The following is a 23,513-nucleotide window of genomic DNA, read 5'->3' on the forward strand; positions in this document are numbered from 1 at the left end:
AGTCACATTACCATTTTACCCCTGGGGGGTAGGCCTATATAAACCCCCCCAGGGCACCCATGCAAAGGGTTGGATCCCAGTAGTTCTATACCTCACCAGATAGAGGAAGAGAGCTAGCCTTGCCCTCTCCTACCACCATACAAAGCTCAAGGAGCAACCGTGTAAACACTTGACCATAGTGATCATGCGGAGACCCCGCAGAGCAGCAGTAAGGGTATTATCTCCCCGGAGAGCCCCGAAGCTGGGTAAGATCCGCCGGCGTGCATGTCTTCGCCTCATCCCGTTTCTGGGCACCGTCGACGTTCTACTCGCCCCCACCATGATAAGCCATCCGTTGGCATATGTCGCACCAAACCCCCCACATTTGGCGCCCATCGTGGGGCATGATGCACCGCCGTCTGGAGATCTGTTCTGGACGGGAACCCTTTTCCTCCCTGGCGAGCACAGCCAGCCAGGCATGCCAGACGAAGTTTGCGCAGCCAGCTCCTTGGCCGAACTTGTCAGCGAGGTCCGCCTCTCCGACGAACCTGCCTCCAACGCAGGCGTAGGCGACCATGAAAACCTCCTCGCGGGCCTCCTCGATCAACTCCAGGTTTTCGGCGAGCCTGCCATAGCCTTGGAGTCCGTAGGCTCCACCGACCCGATGCTGGTCAACTCCGACACCGTGTCGGTCGACGCTTTCCCCTCCAACGTGGTGGTCTATGACGAACCTCTCCCCCACGCGGAGAGTGATGGGAGCACTGTCACTGAGGTGCTGGTCATCAGTCATGACGAGTTCCCTGGTGGAAGGGCGCACGACTCACTCGGCGCGGCGCTGCAAGACCTAGCTGCGCCGATTCCAGAAGATGCTGACGCAGAGATGTTAGAAGCGCGCCGCCTTCAGCTTGTTGAAGGCGCGAAGAAGCTAGCCAGCATGAGACGCTTGTCAGAAGCTTACCAGCGGGAGATGGATTGCGCTGTTGGCGGCTCGCCGGCTCCGGCTGGGCCCAGCCGCCTTGGCGCGGTTCAGCAGCGCGGCGTAGCCATCGCCAGCCTGTTTGGGGCTAGCCGCCCCGTGTATGCCACGCCAGCGGAGAACATCCGAGCCACCCAGGCAGCGGCGGATGAGCTGGACAATTTCGAGGGCGAAGAGCGCCGCTTCATGATGGAGCGAGTCTAGCAGCTCCTTGACGCGGCCGCCGCGCAAAACGAGGCCGGCTGCCGCACGGAGGCGCTGCAGCGGCCAAACGACGACCCGCACCGAGATCAAGGCGCGACGTCTCGGACGCCGACTGGCGGTGCCCGAGGAAGAAAGGACAAGGAGCCGGCTGTCAGCTAGAGTCGGACTCGGATTACCATAGAGCGCGACCGAGACGGCCGCCCAAGAGCAGTGGAACGACGGGATCGCCTTGTAGACGCGAGTCTCCCCGCAAGGAGAGGCGAGTCTCCCCGCCACCTGTTGACCATCCGACTCTCGGAGACCGCCTTGGCCGCCGAGAGGGAGTTGGGGCGAATGACGCCCGCCACCGGATCGACCGACTTCACCGGTTCCTGGCGCTGGAAGAAGAAGACGAGCTGGGTTCGCCTTGTTTCGGGCCCCGCATTAGGGACGAGCCCTTTCCCAGAGGGTTCACGCTCCCAAGAGACACGCCCAAGTATACCGGCTCCATGAAGCCGGAAGACTGGCTAGTCGACTACTCCATGGCTGTCAGCATAGAAAAGGGCAACAAGCGTGTCGCTATAAAGTACGTTCCGCTCATGCTCCAGGGGACGGCCTGGACATGGCTGAACAGCCTGAAGCCCCGCAGCATCAACAGCTGGGTCGAATTCACCGAAGCATTCATCCGCAAATTCACCAGCACGTACAAGCGTCCTCCCAAGCCTCGTCAGGTCTCCTTGTGCGTGCAAGGTCCTGACGAGTCGACTCGCGACTAACTCACGCATTGGGCCGAGCTCCGGAACTCCTGCGAGGGCGTGCACGAGGTGCAGGTCATCGAGTACTTCACAGCCGGGTGCCGAGAAGGCACCCTCCTCAAGCACAAGCTCCTCTGCGACGAGCCAGAGACCCTCGACGAGCTGCTAATCATAGCGGACAAGTACGCTACGGCCGACTCCTCCATGAAGACGGAAATTCAAATCAGCACGACTGGCAAAGTAGCTCCTCAGGCTCCAAGAACTCTGGTAGCAGACGCCGGCCGGCGACAACAGCAGGGCGACCACAAGCGCAAGGCCCAGCAGCCGGCTTCCAGCAGCCAGCAGGTTGCGACCGTCGAAGCCCAGCAGCCAGAAGAGCAGCCTCCGCCCAAGCGACAGAAAGGCGGCAAGCCGAACTGGTAGCCGGCCTTCTCCTACGAGCAGACCTTGGATGGACCTTGCAAGTTCCACAGCGGCGCGAAGCCATCGAATCACACCACTCGGAAGTGCCACTAGCTCACCAGGATCGCCAAGGGAGACGGCCTCCTGCCACCCCCGCCTGCTGGGCAGCCGCCTCCGCCTCCGCCCCAGCAGCCGGCAGTCAGGCCAGTCGGCGCAGTACAAGACGAGTACCCTGAAGAGCATGGAGCCTACTTGGTGTTCACCAGTGTGGCTGACGATCGACGCAGCAGGCGGCTGCAGCGACAAGAGGTGAACGCGGTGGCCTCAGAGACGCCAGAGTTCATGCACTAGTCAGAGAGGCCCATCAGCTGGAGCAGGGCTGACCACCCAGAAGTGATGCCGACTCCGGGATCCTACACTTGGTCCTGGACACCACCTTTGCCACGGATAAAATGGGCCGCGCGTTTTTCACGAGTTCTAATAGACGGGGGCAGCAGCATCAACATCCTGTACAAGGACACCATGGAGAAGTTAGGAATCAAGCAGAGACAGCTTCAGAACAGCCGGACTGTGTTCCATGGCATTGTTCCTGGGCTTTCCTGTTCACCAATTGGCAAGATCCTGATTGACGTCCTCTTTGGGGACAAAGATCACTTCCGAAGAGAGTCTGTTTGGTTTGAGGTGGTGGACCTTGAGAGCCCATACCATGCGCTACTTGGCCGGCCCGCCTTGGCCAAGTTCATGGCGGTCCCCCACTACGCCTACCTTAAGATGAAGATGCCCAGTTCTAGGGGAATTCTGACTGTGGCCGGCGACTACCGGAAGTCGTCCGCTTGCGCGGCCGAAAGCAGTTGGCTGGCTGAGTCTCTGGTGATTGTGGCCGAGAAGCGACTCCTTGAGCGAGCTGTGGTGATGGCCGGCAAGCAGCCGGAGATATCGCCCGACCCGAAGGAGTCGGAAGCCGAAGGTTCTTTCAAGCCGGCCAAAGAGACAAAGAAGACACCCTTGGATCTGGAACACCCAGAGAGGTACGCCGTCGTAGGTGCACACCTCGATAGCAAATAGGAAGGCGAGCTCGTCGAGTTCCTCCGTGAGAATCGGGACATCTTCGCATGGTCTCCCAAAGACATGCCAGGTGTGCCGATGGAATTCGTCGAGCACAAGTTACATGTCCGATCTGATGCAAAGCCGGTCAGGCAGCCCCTGCGCCGCTTATCAGAAGAGAAGAGAAGAGTTGTCGGAGAAGAGATAGCCCGACTCCTAGAAGCCGGCTTCATTATGGAAGTTTTCTTCCCGGAGTGGCTGGCAAATCTGGTCCTGGTTCTAAAGAAGAACAAGCAATGGCGAATGTGTATTAACTACACAAGCCTCAACAACGCCTGCCCCAAGGACCCGTTTGCTTTGCCGAGAATTGATCAGGTGATAGACTCCACAGCCAGATGCGAGCTGTTGAGTTTCTTGGATGCATACTCAGGATATCACCAGATCAAGCTAAACCCGGCCGATAGATTGAAGACCGCCTTCATCATGCCGTTTGGAGCATTCTGCTACCTCACCATGACGTTCGGCTTGAGGAATGCCGGCGCCACCTTTCAGCATTGCAAGTAGAAGTGCCTCCTCAAGCAGCTCGGTAGGAACGCCCACGTTTACGTGGACGACGTGGTGGTGAAGACAGAAAAGCGAGGAACATTGCTGGAAGACCTCAAGGGGACCGTTGAGAACCTGCGCCGATTCCAGATCAAGTTCAACCCTGAGAAGTGCGTCTTCGGAGTACCAGCCGGCCAACTCCTTGGCTTCCTAGTCTCTGAACGCGGCATAGAATGCAACCCTGTAAAGATCAAGGCCATTGAGAGAATGGAGGTACCTAGCCGATTGCTGGATGTGCAGAAGTTCACCGGCTGCTTGGCGTCCATCAGCCGATTCATCAGTCGGCTGGGCAAGAAAGCTCTCCCCTTATACCAACTCATGAAGAAGACCACTTTTTTCGAGACTACTCCACCCGTCCTGGCAGCTCTGACTCCCAAGGAACCTATGCTCCTGTACATCGCCGCCACCGGCCGAGTAGTCAGCACAGTCATTGTGGTAGAGCGCAAGGAGGAAGGCAAGGCGCTACCTGTCCAGAGACCAGTATATTACCTGAGCGAGGTACTGTCGACCTCCAAGCAGAATTACCCCAACTACCAGAAGATGTGCTATGGCGTGCACTTTGCTGCCAAGAAATTGAAGCCTTACTTTCAAGAACATCCATCACGGTGGTCTGCACGGCTCCACTTGCCGAGATCATCAGTAGCCGAGATGCCTCTGGTCGAGTGGCCAAGTGGGCCATAGAGGTGGCTCCTTACACCAACTACTACCAGCCTCGCACCGCTATCAAGTCACAAGCACTGGCTGACTTCCTCGTCGACTGGGCCGAGACCCAGTACCTGCCTCCAGCACCTGACTCCACCCATTGGCGGATGCACTTCGACGGCTCCAAGATGCGCACCGGCTTGGGAGCCGGCGTCGTCCTCACCTCTCCCAAAGGCGACAAGCTCAAATATGCACTGCAAATCCACTTCGCCGCCTCCAACAACGTGGCCGAGTACGAGGCGCTCATTCATGGGCTCCGGCTTGCCAAAGAACTTGGCATCCGCTGGATCTTGTGTTACGGTGGCTCGGACTTAGTGGTCCAGCAGTCGTCTGGCGACTAGGACGCAAAAGATGCAAACATGGCGAGCTACCGTTTCCTCGTGCAGCAGCTCAGCGGGTATTTCGAGGGGTGCGAGTTCCTCCACGTACCAAGAAACGACAACGACCAAGCAGACGCCTTGGCACGAATCGGCTCTACCCGCCAAGCAATACCATCTGGCGTCGCCCTTCAACGCCTCCTCAAGCCGTCTGTCAAGCCTTCACCAGAATCAGACTGCATCTTTGTGTCGGCTCCTCCCGAAGACGGTGGACCCGACTCCAGAGTTCCGGCAGTCGGAACGGGGACTTTGGCGGGCGAGTCCAAAGCCACCACGGTCAAGCCCGGCCCGGGGACTGCGTCGACGGACTTGAAGATTCCAGAACTCGGCCCAAGGACCGAGCCAGTCGGCCTGGGGACTTCATCATCCCAAGAAGCGACTGTTGACTCCAGCCCGCCGCCTCCCAGCAAAGTCGCCCTCGTCCAAGTCGCAGTTCTGATAGTCGATGAAATAGCAGCACCCTCATGGGCCTAGCCCATCCTCAAATTTCTGGTGAACAAAGAGCTACCAACTGATGAGACCTCAGCTCGGCAAGTACAACGCCGGGCAGTAGCCTATACCATAATCAACAAAGAGCTGGTCAGGCGCAGCGTCACTGGTGTCTACCAGCGCTACGTAGAGCCAGAGCAAGGCCAGGCAATCCTCAAAGACATCCATCAAGGCGAATGTGGCCACCATGCGGCTTCAAGAGAACTCGTCGCCAGAGCTTTTCAGCACGGTTTCTTTTGGCCGACTGCCTTGTAAGAGCCCAAGGAGTTGGTCCAAAAATGCAAAGGGTGCTAGAAGTTCAGCTCCAAGCTGCACCAGCCGGCTTTCGTGCTCAAGACCATCCCCATTGCTTGGCCCTTCGCACTTTGGGGTCTAGACATGGTGGGACCATTCAAAGTAGCACGAGGCGGTCTAACTCACCTACTTGTCGCAGTGGACAAGTTCACCAAGTGGGTGGAAGTGAAGCCAATCAAGAAACTGAACGGTCCGACTGCCGTGACCTTCATCACCGATATCACAATTCGGTACGGCATACCACACAGCATCATCACCGACAACGGCACAAATTTTGCCAAAGGCGCCTTGGCCCGATTCTGCGCAACACAGGGCATCTGACTGGACCTAGCATCCATCGCCCACCCGCAGTCAAACGGCCAAGTGGAGCGAGCAAACGGCCTCATCCTGTCCGGCATCAAGCCTCGGTTGATCGAGCCTCTGGAGCACTCGGCTGGCTGCTGGCTCGACGAGCTGCCAGCCGTCCTCTGGAGTCTGCGCATGACTCCAAACAAGTCAACCGGCTTCACACCCTTCTTCCTCGTCTACGGTGCCGAAGCAGTCATCCCAACGGACATAGAGTTCGACTCCCCACGAGTCACCATGTACACTAAGGAGGAAGCAGAAGAAGCACGACAAGACGGCGTCGATTTGCTGGAAGAGGGCCGGCTATTGGCACTCAGCCGGTCCAGCATCTACCAGCAAAGCCTCCGCCGATACCACAACAGGAAGGTCAGGCCAAGATCTTTCCAAGAAGGCGACTTTGTACTCCAGCTGATCCAGCGAACAGCCGGCCAGCACAAGCTGTCGCCGCCTTGGGAAGGCCCTTTCATCATCAACAAAGTACTAGGCAATGACTCCTACTACCTGATCGACGCTCAGAAGCCCCGAGCACGCAAGAGGGACGACTCCGGCAAGGAGACTGAGCGGCCATGGAACGCAAATCTTCTCCGAAGATTTTACAGTTGATGCAGTATGTACCACGCTACCTTTTGTATTAAAAATACCAAGACTTCGGGCCCCCCGAGATGAGCTCGGGGACTGCCCTCTTTTCTCTATATGATAAAAATTATGCCTACAAGTATGGTACTCTTTGTCATGCCGCTTGGCACCGGGTTCGACAAGTCGGCCCGGGGACTTGCCGCCTTGCACTATGAAATGCTTCCTGCAGTCGGACAAGTAGTGTGTAAATGCCTAAGCCGTCTCCTGCCAGAAGCCGCAGCTCACAAAGCGACTGTACGGTGGGCAGCAGTAAGGTAGAATGGGCATTCACATGAAAAATGGCTAAGGACCCAAAGCATAAAACATAGCTCAAGATGGCTTCCAAGCCCTTCTCGCAAACAGACTCTCGAACAGTCGGATTGTCGTTTTCTATCCAACTTGCTCAAACAATCTTGACATCGGCTAAGTACTTGCTTTCCCAAAGTAGCCTAGCACTTGATCCAGCAACAGTCTGCAGAGCGGCTGTTCGATTGGCAAGGCAGGCAACTAGGAGAAAGCGGCAAAGGAAAACAGCCAAAAAGAACAATGAGCAAGAAAAGATAGACACATATATATAACATAGGCCCTTGGCCGAATTGTCAAGCAGAGGTTCAAAATACACCCTGCGGGTGGAATTGTGCGAATTAACAAGTTCCTCAAAAGACTACTGAAGCAGATATAGCAAAAGACACCGCGGCAGCTTAGGAGGCGGCAGACAGAGTCGGGGGGTCGGAGGAGGCGCCAGCGTCAGTCGTCGGGGCGGCTGGCCGGCTGGCCAGCTAGTCTTGGCTTGATCGCCTCCCGCAGCAGTCGGATCGGTCGCACGCGGCTCGTTGCTGGAGGTGCGGTCGGGCTGAGGCTGGCCGTCTCCTCCGTCTTCTAGTGCCTCCGCCTCGTCCTCACGCTCCGCCTCGTCCTCCTCCTCGACGCTGGAGCCGATCACCTCCGCCGAGTCTTCGCCGTAGTCTGGGTTCATCCCAAACCACTCCGGCGGGACCTCCTCACCGTCTTCAGACCGCTCGGGGATGAAGATGCTTGTGTCGGTGTACTCGGTGGTCGCCGCCGCGTGCTTGACGAGGGCGTCTACCGCAGCCGCCAGCTCCGACTGGGCCTCCGACCGAAGCGTGGCCAACCGGTCTAGATCCAGCCCCGGGTACCACACCTTGACGAACTCCAAGGCCCGGCGCGCTCCAGCCCGGGCCGAAGAGCCCTTCCAGGCCTCGAGGCCACCAGCCGCGACCTCCAACCAGTTGGCCGTCAGGCTGGGGGTGCGCGGAGCCTGCATATCCAGCCAAAGGGCGGAGATCTCCTAGGCACCGACGCGCTGAAGCCGGCGCAGCATCCGGTGAGCCGGCCGGAGGCGAGCCTCGATACTCAAGATGTGCTCATCAAGAGTTCGGCGGGCATCGGCGGCGATTTCTGCGCCCTCCGACTTGCACGATCGGCCTCGATGGCTTGCATAGCGGCCTGAGACTGCCCAGGGAAGAAGTCTGCAAAAGACACGAAGAAACAAAAAAGCGAGTCAAAAACCAGGAGTCGGCACGACCTAGGTCGGCGGCTCAAAGAAAGAAAACAAAGAGACTCACCATCAACGATGTCTTCGATCTCGTGGAAGCCGGAGGACAGCATCGCCTCCTTGTCAGACCAGGAAGAGCGCTCGCTCGCGAACTCGGCCAGGAGGGCAGCCTCCGTCTCCTCCGCCTCCCTCTGCGACTTCGCGAGCAGCCCCTTCTGCTCTGCCAACTGAGCGGTCAGCAGATCGCGCTTCGCGGCGAGCTTGCTGCACTCCTCCCCTTTGGCGAGCAGGGCGGAGTTGGCTTCGCTCAGCTGCTGTTGAAGAGCAGCGTTGGCCCCTGAAGGAAAGAAAGAAGGACAGCCGTCATCAATAAAGTAGGTCACCGGGGAGATCCGGCCCGACTGCTCAGCAGTCGGCCCGAATCTCGGGGACTACAGCCCGCGGGTGCGCGGGCTACTAGCGCGCCCCCGCAGAGAAGAGAAAAAGGAGGACTTACTCCGGCTCTCCGCCAAGTCAGCGGTCTGCTTGCCCAACTCTTCAACATTACGGTTGAAGGTGGTGACGCGGAGGTTGTGGTAGTCCTGCAAACAAGCGTTTCAGACAAAGTCAGTACACAGAAGTTCATCAAATTGGAGTTCCGGGCCGCCTGCTCAGCAGCCGACCCGAAACTCGGGGACTACACCCAGTGGGTGTGCTGGCGCGCCCCCACTGAGAGAAACAAGAAAAAACAAAGACCCAAAGAAAAGACATACCCGGACGGCCGCCCGCGACGCCAGGAACGCCTTGGTGCAGCTCTGGAGGGCGTCGCCCTCAGTGCGGAGCTTCGCCTGGACGTCCAGGAGCGCTTGGTTCAGCGGCCCTGTGCCGCCTCCCCGCACCCACCCAACAGGTGCGGCGCTCGTCGCCTCAGCGTCTGGAGCCGCTGAGCTGGCGGTGTCGGCTTCCAGGGGGCGGGGGGCCGAAGTTGCCTTCTCTAGAGGACGGCGCGCTGGCGAGCCGACCTAGAGGAGTAGCCGCGCCATGGCCTCTTCTTCGGTCGACGGCACCGGAGGGTCCGCTGGCTACTCGCCTTGCACGCCTTCAGACGGCGGCGGAGGCGGCAGCGGGACGTTCGTGCCCGGAGTAGAGGACTCGCCGCCTTCCCTCTCCTCGACGAGGTGCTCCCCGCCGGCTCCTCCAGTCTGCCCCGTGAACTCCGGCGGCGGCGCAGAGTTCAGCGGGGTAACAAGCAAGGCCGCCTGGCGGCGTGCGGCATCCTCAGCCCGCTGCTTCGCCGCGGCGGCGGCTTCGGCCTCCACTAGTTTTTTCTTGGCGGAGGCCTCCGCCCTGTCGGCCTCCGCCTTCTCCAGGCAGAGGGCTTCTTCTTCATTGCGGTTCTCCTGCGTGTTCCGCTCCGTTGCCTCCCGGAGGTCGGCGGTGGGGTCTATCCGCCGAGTGGTGGCGGGCGTCTCCGCGGACCCCATGACGGAGGCGGCGGCGACCCACTCAAGAGAGAGGGGGGCCCTGAAGAAAGAAGGGCGAGCAGAGACTCAGACAAAGCACGAAGAAAGAACGAACTTTGAAGACAGAATACTTACGCAGAGACCAACGGTGGCTTCTTCACTTCCTTACGGAAGCGAATGGCCTTCGCGGCCGCCTCGTCCCGCCGGGTCGCCGCAGCCGAGCCCTTGGGCTTCTTCGGCCGGCTGCCAAACAAAGTCGGTGCAGCCCGGCGCTTCTTCTTGCCGCCTGGAGCGCCCGACGCGGCAGAAGAGCCCGCGCCCGGCTGGCTGGTTCCTGGCCGATGGTGAGGGGCGACTCCTTCCTCGACGTCGTCTTCAGGCCAGTCGGCAAAGGCGGCCGAGGGCCTGAAGTTTCCTGTCGCCCCTCCTCCTCCTTCGGCGTCGTCTTCCAGAGCCGCCGCCCCCAGATCGGGGTCGTCGACGTCGCTCTCCGCCCGGTCCGCGGCGAACTCACGGGCCGGCCCCGAGGTGCCGGCTGGTGGGTGAAGAAGGGGATTCTAACCAAAAAGCAGACTGATTAGAACAAGACTCGGCAAGAAGAAGACAATCTGAAGAAAAGAAAGGCGACTCACCACAGGCGGGGGGTTGGCGCGGGAGTATGGCTCCTTGCCGGATCGCCAGTCCTCCGAGAGCCTGCTGTCCGAGAGGTAGTTCACCATCAGGGCCACCTCTTCGTGAGGCATGTCCTTGGTGCACATCTGACTCGGGTCGCGGCCCGCGCTCATCTGGCATATCAGGTGAGGGCAGCCTTGGAGTGGGAGAACTCGGCGCGAGACGAAGGCGACCAGCAGGTCCGTGCCAGTCAAACCCTCCGACTGCGTCAGCACTCGGAGTCGCGTGATGGCACCGGCTCCCGCAGGCGTCAGCGACTTGGCCCGGTACGACCAGTTGGGCACTCTGCCAGCCGGCGGGCCGGCTTCGAAAGCCGGCAGATTAACCCAGTCGCCCCGCGTGGCGACGTTCCTGACGTAGAAATAGGACCGCTGCCACATCTTCACCGACTTCAGCAGCGCGATGGAGGGGAAGTGGTTGTCGGCTCCTGTCCTTCGCACGGCGATGAAGGCGCCGCACTGAGCCGGCACGCCCGCGGCCTGAGTGCCGAGCTTGGAGAAGAAGAACTCCCCCCAGAGCTCGAGGGTGGGGAGGACTCCCAGGAAGCCCTCGCACAGAGCCACGAAGGCGGACAGCAGCACCACTATGTTAGGGGTGAGGTGGTGCGGCTGGAGTCCGTAAAACTCCATGAACGACCGGAGGAAGCTGCTCGCCGGTAGCCCCAGCCCGCGCAGGCAGTGCGAGCGGAAGATGACCCGCTCGCCCTCCCGCGGGGCGGGGGAAATCTCCCCCTCCGGCGCAAGGCGCACCTGCACGCGATCCTCGCCGGGAAGACGACGGGTCCGGTGGAGGAACTCGATATGGTCTTCGTGGACCTTGGAGCCGTCCCAGGTGCACGAGCGCACCGGGGGAGGCGCTGTAGCAGAGGAAGAGCTCATCGTCGCGAGCGGTCACCACAGCGTGCGCCGGAGCTTGGGCGTGCGGCGGAGCGAGCGAGAGAGAGAAGAGAGAGGAAGCAGGAGAGCGAAGGAGCTGCGAGGAGGAATAAAGCAAGGGGCAGTAGGAAGGAGGGGCGTGCGTGCTCCACTCTTCCCCCCACTTATAGCCCTCGGGGCTGCGAGGCCGAGGGGGCGGGCGTGGGGATTTACTACACCCACAACCCCACGCCCCCCACGATCCCTGCAAAGTTACTGTGCGTAGTAACTCCACAGGAATCCTAACTGTCCATCGGGGCCACAGCGGATCCGCTCGGGCGCCGAGGCGCGGTAGTGGCGGGCCTCGCCTACGGGCCTGTCCCGTCGCTCGCGTGGGCTGGCAGGACGGCCTGGCCACGTGCCCTTGTGTGACAGGCCCGGAACGGGCGGCTTTCTCTGGAAGCTTAGCTAGCCCGCCACTTGAAATCCCGTCGCGACGTTCGAACTACTGAACGAGTCGGAATTAAGTGAGTCCGAGTTGGGCGAGTCCGACTCCTTCTAGTCAGCCCAGCGGAAGTCTATCAAGATCATGTGTTGCACCCGGAAAGCGAAACTGCTGAGGCTTCTCGGCCGATCGTCCGCGACGCCTCACCAGCTTCGGGGACTACTGTCGGAGTAATGGGCCACGGGTCGGCCAACCCGAGCCCCATGACCTTTCAAGACATCGGGGCAGGCTGCGCCCCTCAAGACCACAGGGCGAAGAGCCACCTCCTGGGGAGTGTATGGCAAGACGGCCGACTGCCCGCTCACGGTCGAGTCCCAGGGTTGACTTCCAGAGAAGCCGGCTTTGGGAGTCGGCCGGCGACTCCAACAAACCGTGACCTCATCGAGGGGGACGGGGCAGGGGCGTGGCTACAATGAAGCCCACTCCCCGCCCCTTACCAAGGGCAGGCACGGCTACAGCGTGCCATACTTGGGAAGATCTCCCCGCGGCGCGGCACTGTTTCCCAGCAGGCCCTGACGTCAGCACCACTGTACCTAGCCCTGCGCCCACGACGGCTTGTCTGTACGGCCTGGAGGCAGCAAGGCCCACCAGCCAGCGAGACCTCGGGAGACGGCGGGAGCACCGCCAGTCGGACCCAATGGGAGTCGGCCCAGGGGAGTCGGCCGAGCCCTCCCCCGGGCCCATGCGCCATTAATCAAGAAGAGATGGGGAGTGGCCACAGTGATCGCCCGCCAGGCGGCGGGGCTGTTGCCACGACCCCATGACCAAGCTTGCATCATCGGGAGCACGGCTACAGTAATCAGCAGCCGGCAAGACCCGCCCGCGGAGGACGCGGCTTGTCGTCTCCGTACCAGACCAATTGGCGGGCCCCACCAGTCGGCGCAGAAGTCGGAGGTTAGAGACACTGACGGCTGGGCCTGCGCCCAGTCACATTACCATTGTACCCCTGGGGGGTAGGCCTATATAAACCCCCCAGGATACCCATGCAAAGGGTTCGATCCCAGTAGTTCTATACCTCACCAGATAGAGGAAGAGAGCTAGCCTTGCCCTCTCCTACCACCATACACAGCTCAAGGAGCAACCGTGTAAACACTTGACCATAGTGATCATGCGGAGACCTCGCAGAGCAGCAGTAGGGGTATTATCTCCCCGGAGAGCCCCGAAGCTGGGTAAGATCCGCTGGCGTGCATGTCTTCGCCTCATCCCATTTCCAGGCACCGGCGACGTTCTACTCGCCCCCACCATGATAAGCCATCCGTTGGCATATGTCACACCAAACCCCCGACAAAGGCATAGCAAAACTCAAAGTATTTTCTACTCTGTTACAAGACTCCCCGAGTCTGAATGATGCGGCATTGTTTTTCTGCAACGACATAAGCAGGTGGCGCCTGGCAATTTACTCTTGGGGTTGACTTGAAGCCTCCGGGTTATCCTTCTCCGCCTCTCCGCCGGCTGCTTTGTCCTGGAAGGATGATGAGGCCCAGTCAATGCCACTCAAGGCTTCAAACTCAGCTTCATCATCTATTAAACCGGTTGGGTCGACTTCAGGGGAAAAGGTGTTCTTATGGATTGGAGGGATCAAGCTGACATCATCATAATGCGGCGTGGGGATTCTCCGATTCTCCTTGTCATAACCCGACTGACACTTGGTGAGGTCAATGTCGTTTCCAATTTGAGTGGCCACAGGGCGTATATCCCTCACGCAGGTGGTGAAATCCTTTTCATCAAATGGAGTGCCATCCTCCTTTAAACTTGGATACCCAAGAGTGATGTCGGTCGGGTCTAGCTCTGGTAACCAGGCTTTGGCCCGACTCAAAGTGGCTATTGCTCCGGCTCTTGCTTGGGCCCGTCTCAACTCTTGAATCCGCTGAGGAAGTACAGCAAGCCGTTGTAACACATCTTGCAAGAGGTGGGGCACATCATTTGATAAGGCTACAATGGCCAAGGCACGTTGTGACCCGATGTACAGTTGCTCTACTAGAGTATACACCGCCTTCAATTTGATCAGCGTATTCTGCTTGAGGTTTGTGCTCCTGGGGCCTGTATTGGTAAGTATAAGGCAAACCTCAGGTAACAATTGAAGGAATATTTACAATATTTAATGCTTGCTTAAGATAACTTACCAAAGATCTCTGAGACCATCCGAGATATCTGGCGTTGTAAGCCAGTCAGTTCGGCTGTTGCATTTGCTAGCGACGCCTCTGCTGTCTCTGCCCGGGTCACCAGTCTGGCCTTTTCGTCAGTCCAAATTTTCTTATCTGACTCAAAATTTTTCTTCAGCTTCTCTTGTTCAGAGACGCTGAATTCAAATTTGGAGTTAGCCTTTTGAATTTCAATCTCCTGGGCTGCCAGGCAGTTCTTCAGGTCAGCAATCTCCGATTCAAATTGACTTATGGTGGCCTGTATTGCACCGGATAGTAGTCAAGATTGCGGTAAATAATATTAAGTCCCAAGCACTTTGCAAGCAAAGATACTTGACACTTGGGGGCTAATGTATACCGAAGCTTTCTAAATTATTAAGCCGGTCCTCGATATTAAGTCCCAAATACTTTGCAAGCAAAGATACTTGACACTTGGGGGCTAATGTGTATCGCAAGTTAAAGGTATTGTGTTACATCCAGTTTAAATATTTTTCTTTAAGCCAGGCAAGAAGCTCTAACAATTTTTCTAAGTCTACAGCATATTTATTCATAAGCAATAGACTTGGGGGCTGGTACAGTACGTATGAGTGAAAGTAAGGAAGCATAAGTCATACCTCATATTTTTGCTGTATTTGCTTCACCATGTCAATTTCCAGGTCACGTCTGCTTTGCACCTGGTTGATATAGCCCGAGACGATCTCTCCAATACTCAAATGAGTATAGTCGGTGATATCCATCTTGGCCATACGGCGTTCTAGCAACTCCTCTTTAGCCGAGCATTTGGCAAGGATGGTGGGCCTGGCCGGATCAATGAATTGAGCCATGAGAAATTCCACTTCTGGGTCAGCCGTTTTGACTCGGCTAGGTGCCTCCGGGTTAACAGAACCATCAAGAATATCTTGAGCCAGCTCAGGCGGCGGTTGATATGTGGAAGAGTCGGGAGCAGCTATACCCTGTTCCGGTTCAGTCACCACAGGGGTTTGGGCCATTTTATCCTTCTTGGTTTTCTTCCTGGGCTTAACCTGCACGCTGTGGGCAAAGCAGAGAAATGAGTAAAGAAACATGAAGAAAGAAAAACATAAGGTGAATAAATTGATATTACCCAGGGGCAGTCTTAAAAGCCGGCATGTTTGATTGCATGGACTCGCCGGATGAAGGAGAGGTATCCTGGTAATTGGAGTCAGATGAATTGAGAGGTTGACGGATTAGACCCGCCAAAGGTAAAAAGGTGTATAAGTTGGAGATAAGCTCAGTCCGATGCTTCCGGGTTATGTCAGGCAGGCCGGAAGATAGCTCTGCATCCTTGCTGGTCCGGGTCTGCCTCCGGTTTTCAAATTGCTGTTGCTTCAAAAGAAAGACAGGATCTTGGTAAGCCAAAGGGTGTGAAAATCTTACTTTCCGGGTTACTCTTCGAATTTTCTGACGCGGCCGAAGCTCGGAGTCGGAGGAGATTGTAGTTACCTCTTCCTCGATGGGTTGGCTCTTGCCCGTGTCTTCCTGAAAGAAGGTTAATATCAGTAAGGTAGTGATAAAGGATAAAGGGAAATTGAAAAGTTACCTCTTCCTCATTATCATCAGAATCATCAAGCTGAAACAGCTCAGAAGCGCTCGGCTTTCTTTTCCTTGAAGTGGTGGGCTTGGCAGTTTTCCTTTCGGCTCTCTTGGCCGCCCTGGCTTGCTTGGCCACCTCATGATCATATTGATTTTCTAGAAGTTATCATTTGCCTGTAAAAGGTTATAACGGGTTATGCGTAAGAATACAGTATAACATGATAAAAAATAACCCGACGGCTGGAAACTTACTGCAGGGGCCGGGTTCTTCTTGCAAAAAGGTAGTAAGCTGAAAGCGTTACTATTCACCGTGCCCTCTTTCAACAAAGACTGAGTTGTAGCTTCCACTACGTCATCTGGTAAGTCGTCAGGACTATGACGCTGAGGGTCATCTTTCTCGCCTGAATAATTACACATTAAGCCGGGGCGGCGGCTTAACGGAATTATTCTCCAAGCAACCCAGACTCGGACCAGGTCAATGACATCTAAGCCGTTCCCTAAAAGAGCTTTAATCTTCTTGATCTTGGGGGTGAGTGGCAGACGTTCAATAGCAGTCAACTTATCTGGCAGCGGGTGAGTAGGTTCAAAGCGCAATGCATGGAAGCCGGGCAGCGGGTTTTCACCAGCCGGAGAAGTATCTTGGCAGTAGAACCATGTCTGGTTCCAGTCCTTTGGATGACTCGGCAATTCAGCATAAGGGAACTGGCAGTCTCTCCGCCTTTGAATCGATATGCCACCAAGCTCCAGACTAGGCCCGTTGGCCCGCTCATTCTGCCAGTTCAAATAGAACAATTCGCTGAACAAAAGTAGGCTGGGTTCTTCTCCAAGGTAGACCTCACAGAAAACTTGGAAGTTGCAGATATTTGACACGGAATTGGGCCCGATGTCTTGAGGTCTTAAGTCAAAGAAGTGCAAAACGTCTCTAAAGAATTTTGAACCGGGAGGAGCAAATCCCCGGCTCATGTGATCGGTAAAAATGATCACCTCCCCTTCCTTGGGTTGAGGTTTCTCTTCAGACGGGTCAGGAGCACGATAAGACATGACATCCTTCTTGGGCAGATGGCCAGACTTTACAAACTCGGACAGTTTGCTCTCTGTCACAATGGATGGGACCCAGTTGCAGGTAACCGGAGGTTTAACAGCTTTGGGTGCCATTGGATAAATTGAAGCCTACCACAAGATAAAAGAAATTTTCCGGTTTATTATAACCCAGAGAATAAACATTATTGGGTTATTTAGGATGGCAGCTTAAGAAGGGGCCTAATGACATACAGGTAACTATGTGATAATGTTTAACAGCTGCAGGTATTAAAGATGATTAAGGTTTTTTTAAGTCGCCAGAGGCAAGCGGTGCTAACAGCCGGTATTATCTTAAACCGGTTACACGGACTACTATGGCTGAAACAGAGTCAACAGACACAGTTTTTGGCTAAGTGTGGAGCAAACAGTTTTCACAAATTGCAATTATTATTTTGGATCAAACGATGCTCTGGAAAGGGAAAATTTGTAGACCTAAAACAGTACAGGGAAGTTCATATACTCAAGGAGGGCTTCCAAAACAAGGAAATGAGATATGTTTTCATACAGAATAAGCACACAACATCCTCCGCAGCAGTTCTATGTGGTTTTTACGATCTGAACAAGGTATTAGAGGTAAGAACTAATGGAGGTTGCGTCGGGCGACGATGAACGTTGATGAACTCAAGACAGTACTAATGCAGATCTGAGAAAGGGGGGAAAGAGAACTCACCGATGTGGAAGAACTGCGGAGGGTTGCCATTGTTCTCTGGTCAAAAAACAGGGTGATGCAGCGGCTTGAGTCGGTGAAGACGAGGTTTCCGACGGTGGCGGCGGCGGAGCTCGAGCGGCAGAAGAGGGAGTGTGAGGAAGAAGATGACCGGAGGAAATGAAAAAGACCTAGGTCGCACCTATTTATAAGGAGGACCGACTGAGATGGCGCGAGAAACAAGGAGACCAAGACATCATTATCCAGCAGCCCCGATGCCTCGATTTTCGGGAGGGTCAGTAAAGGCAAAGATCTGTTGAAGATATGATGAATTAACTTATAAGTTTTATTGAAGATGACGTCACGATGATTTAACCCGGAGCTAGAGGATGACGTCACGGCGGGTTACAATTTTCACGCAAGACAGAAGACTAAAGGCCAGTTCATAAGGTTTTCAAAGATTGACATGAACCGGTTCAAATCAATCTGGGGCCTAATGTTGGGAATATGACTATTTGTGTAAACCATCTAGGAGGGACCGGGTTATGCAATAGAGGTTCATCAGAAGCCCAAGACCAAGGCATGAAGATGGCGGTTCACTAAAAGGCTTAAAGGCCCACAGGCGACTCTGAGGCCCGCAAAGATAAACCGCCATGATGGTATAACTTGTACTATAAGGTAGAAGTAACTAGTCGCCGAGCCGGACACTGTTTATGAGCCGGCCGGGACTCTGTAGGCCGCAGGGCGTCAACCCGTGTATATAAGGGGACGACCCGCTAGCGGCTTAGGGGAGAAACAACTGATCGAGAGCCAGGCATAGCGTATTTCGCTCCCTGGTCATCGAAACCTCAAGCAATTCACACCCAACTAGACGTAGGCCTTCCTTCACCGCAAGGGGCTGAACTAGTATAAACCTCGAGTGTCCTTGTCCTGATTAACCCCTTTAAGCTTCCTAGTTGCGATGGCTCCACGATTAAGTCCTTGCAAAAGGACATCTGCCGTGACAATTCCATGACAAGAATTGGAATTATTCAGGGTTTGTTTGGACATTTTTATGCATTAACTGAGTTTTCAATACATTTATGTGCATAATTCAAATTTGTACTACATGCACATGCATCAGTGCATATAAATTGGTTGAAAAACCAAATCTTTGTCCTTGAGTGCATGCTTAGGTCCCATGCAAGAAATGGGAATGAATGTCAAACACCCTGCCACCGTCACTCGGCCTCAAACATTGAGATACCTGGTTTTTAAATTCTAGTAAATCCAAAACTCATCTGAAATTTCATGAAACTTGGCATGCTATCATGGAGCGGCATCAACATGTCGTGGTAATTTTTTTGTCCCATTTGGGCAGGTTTGGCTATATGCTTCTCACAAACCAGAGCTTCTCACAACAATCATGATGGTTTTTGGTTGGGAATGTCCCACCTTTGGGGACGAAACGATATCCATTGCCTCTTATTGCTTTCAATTTTTTTCTCGTGCCAACATAGAACAACAGGAGTGATGTGTGATTTTTGTGATTTTTTCGGGGTTCGTTTAGACATTTGTATGCATTAATTGAGTTTTCAATGCATTTATGTGCATAATTCAAATTTGAACTGCATGCACATGCTCTAGTGCATATAAATTGGTTGAACAATCACATATTTGTCCTTGGGTGCATGCTTAGGTCCCATGCAAGAAATGGCAATGAATGTCAAAAACCCTGCCACCGTTACTCGGCCGAAACATTGAGATGCCTGGTTTTTAAATTTTAGTAAATCCAAAACTCGTCTGAAAATCATGAAACTTGGCATGCTATCATGGAGCGGCATCACCATGTCATGGTAAATTTTTTGTCCAATTTGGGGCAGGTTTGGGTATATGCTTCCCACAAACCAGAGCTTCTCACAACAAGAATGATGGTTTCGGTTTGGAACGTCCCTCCTTTGGGGACGAAACGATATCCATTGCATCTTACTGCTTTCAAATTTTTTCTCGTCTCAACATAGAACAACAGGAGTGTTGTGTCAATTTTTGTGATTTTTCGGGTTCGTTTGGACATTTTTTGCATTAAATTAGTTTTCAATGCACTTATGTGCATAATTCATATTTGAACTATATTCGCATGCTCCATTGCATATAAATTGGTTGCAAAATCAAATCTTTGTCCTTGGGTGCATGCTTAGGTCCAACGCAAGAAATGGGAATGAATGTTAAACACCCTGCCACCATCACTTGGTGATACGTCTCCAACGTATCTATAATTTTTGATTGCTCCATGCTATGTTATCTACTGTTTTGGGCAATATTGGGCTTTATTATCCACTTTTATATTATTTTTGGGACTAACCTATTAACCGGAGGCCCAGCCCAGATTTGCTGTTTTTTGCCTATTTCAGTGTTTCGAAGAAAAGGAATATCAAACGGAGTCGAAATGGAACGAAATCAACTGGAGAAGTTATTTTTGGAAGGAAAGCTATCGGATGGACTTGGACCCCACGTCAGGAGCCAAGGGAGGTGCTCACGAGGGTGGGGGGCGCCCCCCCCCTAGGGCACGCCCCCTGCCTCATGGGGCCCCCGGAGCTCCACCGACGTACTTCCTACACCCATATATACCTACGTATCCTAAAACTTCCAGAACAGACAATAGATCGGGAGTTCCGCTGCCAGAAGCTTCCGTAGCCACCGAAAGCCAATCTAGACCCGTTCCGGCACCCTGCCGGAGGGGGAATCCCTCTCCGGTGGCCATCTTCATCATCCCGGTGCTCTCCATGACGGGGAGGGAGTAGTTCTCCCTCGGGGCTGAGGGTATGTACCAGTAGCTATGTGTTTGATCTCTCTCTCTCTCTCGTGTTCTTGAGGTGGTACGATCCTGATGTATCGCGAGCTTTGTCATTATAGTTGGATCTTATGTTTGTCCTCCCCCTCTACTCTCTTGTAATGAATTGAGTTTCCCCTTTGAAGTTATCTTATCGGATTGAGTCTTTAAAGATTTGAGAACAGTTGATGTATGTCTTGCCGTGCGTATCTGTGGTGACAATGGGATACCACGTGATTCACTTGATGTATGTTTTGGTGATCAACTTGCGGGTTCTGCCCATGAACCTATGCATAGGGGTTGGCACACATTTTCGTCGTGATTCTCCGGTAGAAACTTTGGGGCACTCTTTGAGGTTCTATGTGTTGGTTGAATAGATGAATCTGAGATTGTGTGATGCATATCATATAATCATACCCACGGATACTTGAGGTGACATTGGAGTATCTAGGTGACATTAGGGTTTTGGTTGATTTGTGTCTTAAGGTGTTATTCTAGTACGAACTCTAGGGCTGTTTGTGACACTTATAGGAATAGCCCAACGGATTGATTGGAATGAATAACTTTGAGGTGGTTTCGTACCCTACCATAATCTCTTCGTTTGTTCTCCGCTATTAGTGACTTTGGAGTGACTCATTGTTGCATGTTGAGGGATAGTTATGTGATCCAATTATATTAGTATTGTTGAGAGGACTTGCACTAGTGAAAGTATGAACCCTAGGCCTTGTTTCAACGCATTGCAATACCGTTTACCCTCACTTTTACCATTAGTTACCTTGCTGTTTTTATATTTACAGATTACAAAAACTATTATCTACCATCCATATACCACTTGTATCACCATCTCTTCGCCGAACTAGTGCACCTATACAATTTACCATTGTATTGGGTGTGTTGGGGACACAAGAGACTCTTTGTTATTTGGTTGTAGGGTTGCTTGAGATGGACCATCTTCATCCTACGCCTCCTACGGATTGATAAACCTTAGGTCATCCACTTGAGGGAAATTTGCTACTGTCCTACAAACCTCTGCACTTGGACGCCCAACAACGTCTACAAGAAGAAGGTTGTGTAGTAGACATCACTTGGCCGCAAACATTGAGATACCTGGTTATTAAATTCTACTAAAACCAAAACTCGTCTAAAATTCATGAAACTTGGCAGGCTATCATGGAGCGGCATCAACATGCTGTGGTAAATTTTTTGTCCCATTTGGGGCAGGTTTAGGTATATGCTTCTCACAAACCAGAGCTTCTCACAACAAGCATGATCGTTTCGGTAGGGAACGTCCCACCTTTTGGAGACGAAACGATATCCATTGCCTCTTATTGCCTTCAAAAATTTTCTCGTGTCAACATAGAACAACCGGAGTGTTGTGTCAATTTTTGTGATTTTTCGAGGCTCGTTTGGACATTTTTATGCATTAACGGAGTTTTCAATGCATTTATGTGCATAATTCAAATTTGAACTACATGCACATGCTCCAGTGCATATAAATTGGTTGAAAAACAATTATTTGTCCTTGGGTGCATGCTTAGGTCCCATGCAAGAAATGGGAATGAATTTCAAACACCCTGCCACCATCACTCGGCCGAAACATTGAGATGCCTGGTTTTTAAATTCTAGTAAATCCAATACTCGTGTGAAATTCATGAAACTTGGCATGCTATCATGGAGCAGCATCAACATGTCGTGGTAAATTTTTTCTCCCATTTGGGCCAGGTTTCGGTATATCCTTCTCACAAGACCAGAGCTTCTCACAACAAGCATGATGGTTTCGGTAGGGAACGTCCCACCTTTGGGGACGAAATGATATCTATTGCCTCTTATTGCTTTCAAATTTTTTCTCATGTCAACATAGAACAACTGAGTTTTCAATGCATTTAGGTCCATAATTCAAATTTGAACTACATGCACATCCTCCAGTGCATATAAATTGGTTGAAAAATCAAATATTTGTCCTTGGGTGCATGCTTAGGTCCCATGCAAGAAATGGGAATGAATGTGAAACACCCTTCCACCGTCACTCGGCCGAAACATTGAGATACCTGGTTTTTAAATTCTAGTAAATCCAAAACTCGTCTAAAAATCATGAAACTTGGCATGCTATCATGGAGCGGCATCAACATGTCGTGGTAAATTTGTTCTCCCATTTGGGGTACGTTTGGGTATATGCTTCTCACCAAACCAGAGCTTCTGACAACAAGCATAATGGTTTCAGTAGGGAACGTCCCAGCTTTGGGGAGGAAACGATATCCATTGCCTCGTATTGATTTCAATTTTTTCTTGTGTCAACATAGAACAACAAGAGTGTTGTTTCAATTTTTGTGATTTTTTGGGGTTCGTTTGGACATTTTTATGCATTAACAGAGTTTTGAATGCATTTATGTGCATAATTCAAATTTGAACTACATGCACATGCTCAAGTGCATATAAATTGGTTGAAAAAAATATTTGTCCCTGGGTGCATGCTTAGGTCCCATGCAAGAAATGGGAATGAATGTCAAACACCCTGCCACCGTCACTCGGCTGAAACATTGAGATACCTGGTTTTAAACTTCTAGTAAATCCAAAACTCGTCTGAAAATCGTGAAACTTGGCATGCTATCATGGAGGGGCATCAACATGCCGTGGTAAATTTTTTGTCCCATTTGGGGCAGGTTTGGGTGTATGTTTCCCACAAACTAGAGCTTCTCACAACAAGCATTATGGTTTGGTGTTCGTTTGGACAGTTTTATGCATTAAGTGAGTTTTCAATGCATTTATGTGCCTAATTCAAATTTGAACTACATGCACATGCTCCAGTGCATATAAATTGCTTGAAAAATCGAATATTTGTCCTTGGGTGCATGCTTAGGTCCCATGCAAGAAATGAGAATGAATGTCAAACACCCTGCCACCGTCACTCGGCCGAAACATTGAGATACCTAGTTTTTAAATTCTAGTAAATCCAAAACTCATCTGAAATTCATGAAACTTGGCATGCTATCATGGAGCGGCATCAACATACCGTGGTAAATTTTCTGTCCCATTTGGGGCAGGTTTGGGTATATGCTTCTCACAAACCAGAGCTTCTCACAACAAGCATGATCGCTTCGGTAGGGAACGTCCCACCTTTGGTGACGAAACGATATCCATTGCCTCTTATTGCCTTAAAAAATTTCTTATCCCAACATAGAACAACAGGAGTATTGTGTCAATTTTTGTGATTTTTCGTGGCTCGTTTGGATATTTTTATGCATTAACTGAGTTTTCAATGCATTTATGTGCATAATTGAAATTTGAACTACATGCACATCCTCCAATGCATATAAATTGGTTGAAAAATCAAATATTTGTCCTTGGGTGCATGCTTAGGTCCCATGCAAGAAATGGGAATGAATTTCAAACACCCTGCCACCGTCACTCGGTCGAAACATTGAGATACCTGGTTTTTAAATTCTAGTAAATCCAAAACTCTTGTGAAATTCATGAAACTTGGCATGCAATCATGGAGCGGCATCAACATGTTGTGGTAAATTTGTTGTCCCATT

This window comes from Triticum urartu, chromosome 1 (assembly GCF_003073215.2).
Source record: "Triticum urartu cultivar G1812 chromosome 1, Tu2.1, whole genome shotgun sequence".
NCBI lineage: Eukaryota > Viridiplantae > Streptophyta > Magnoliopsida > Poales > Poaceae > Triticum > Triticum urartu.